At 43.5% G+C, this 1720-nt stretch overlaps 1 protein-coding gene across 1 annotated transcript in view; it reads left to right on the top strand.

Moving 5' to 3' along the window:
* The first annotated feature begins 605 nt into the window (after window positions 1-605).
* LOC143017600 (uncharacterized) overlaps window positions 606-1720 on the top strand; it is a 9899-nt gene continuing 8784 nt past the window's right edge. Inside the window, exon 1 of the mRNA XM_076172385.1 lies at window positions 606-630. The gene's annotated coding sequence lies outside the window, so the exon portion shown is untranslated. The remainder of the gene's footprint in view (window positions 631-1720) is intronic.

The following is a 1720-nucleotide window of genomic DNA, read 5'->3' as shown; positions in this document are numbered from 1 at the left end:
ATGACACGTATTCATCTAGATAAATGAAAATCACCAGAATGCAACTTTCCATTTAGATGTATCTACTACAGAAGTCGGAATTCCCAGGCTGGGGGTAAAGCAGGAGGGGGGAGGAGGCTTGGAGGGGGAGAAAAGAAGGAAGATTGGAGGAGGAGAGGAGGAGAAGTACAGTAGGAGTGTTAGGAGGGAAGGAGGGGGGAAAGGGGAGGAGGGGAGGAGGAGGAGGAGAAGGAGGAGGAGGAGGAAGAGTGAAAGAGGAGGAGTGGAGGGGAAGGAGATCTTCAATAACATCTTCCTCCTGCGGCAAATAGACTTGGTACCTCAGACGACTCCACCCCCACCTCCATTCTCTCCCTGGCCCCTCCTTCCCGCTCCTCCTCCTCCTCCTCCTCCTCCTCCTCCCCCTCTTGCAACTCCCCCCCGACTCCCTCTCCCTTTCCCCCCCTTCCTTATCCTCGACATGACCCCCCCTTCTCAACCACACAGTTAACCTCCACCACCATCTTCCACCCCCTCCTTCTCCGGGGGTGGGGGGATGGGGGGAGGAAGTCCAGTGTGTATATATAAGGCCACATACACCAATGATCATCACAACGTCTTGTCTTCTCAGTGCTTACCAAAGGATCTAAGGTAAGATGGACCAGCTCGAAGAAGTTCTAGAAACTATTACCTTAACTAGAATTATCAACCTAGCAAAGATCAGCTCTAAGCGGTGGATTAACTAGTTACCAAATCTAGAAGTTTGATGTTCAGAGCACCTGTGTCCCCCCGATGATCTAGAATTGATAACTTCATTTCGGGACGACGTTCCCCCCATTCTAGGTTTTCGTATTCTTAAAACGCGAAGAAAAGACTCCCCCCCCCCTCCAACCAAATAAAGAATAACTCAAAATCTATTCACCCCTTCACTATTGGAGTGGGATCACGTGCAGCTGAATAGAGTAGTCTGGCGGTGTGTTACCAGGGAGCTAAAGGATTCGAACCGGCCTCATGAGACGAGTCATTCCAGCTGAATGGATCAGAGCTTAAGATTCACTTACTGTTCAGTGACCCGCAACACTCCTCAGTCAATTGTATAGACAAATTTTTACCATGTTTATATTAAACATAACACTTTTCAAACACATAATCATCGTTATACCTAGATTTTCATGTTCATAGACAATGGTGCAAACGCTGAAACACGTATATGCATTCTTATGTCCAAGTGCACTTTGTGCACAGATGTACATGCCTAGCCATTGTATATATATATATATATATATATATATATATATATATATATATATATGCACGCACGTATGCGCACATGAGCGAACGTACGTATATAGACACATATACATATTACGGAACAAATCGCTAGTAGCAATAAATCATCAAACCTGGCAGTCGCCAAACTTCGAACGTGGGTCCCTCTGAGCCTTAGTCCCACGTGCTACCATTTCACTATTCAGAACGTATACACGATTCTATATATATATACATATATACATATACATACATATGTATATATGTATATGTATATGTATATGTATATGTATATGTATATGTATATGTATATGTATATGTATATGTATATGTATATGTATATGTAATGTGATTGTGTACATTCTGATAGTGTGTGTGTCATCTTCCGCGTTGGAAAGACATTGCCATTGACTAAGAAATATGAACACCATTTGAATTGACTACCTCCAGATAAGAAGGATGGCGTTTGATC

The sequence above is a fragment of the Oratosquilla oratoria genome, chromosome 32, assembly GCF_046742065.1.
Source record: "Oratosquilla oratoria isolate Oo_2021 chromosome 32, ASM4674206v1, whole genome shotgun sequence".
Classification (NCBI taxonomy): domain Eukaryota; kingdom Metazoa; phylum Arthropoda; class Malacostraca; order Stomatopoda; family Squillidae; genus Oratosquilla; species Oratosquilla oratoria.
Note: the sequence above shows the minus strand (reverse complement) of the source record. Positions and strands in the feature narration are given on the sequence as shown.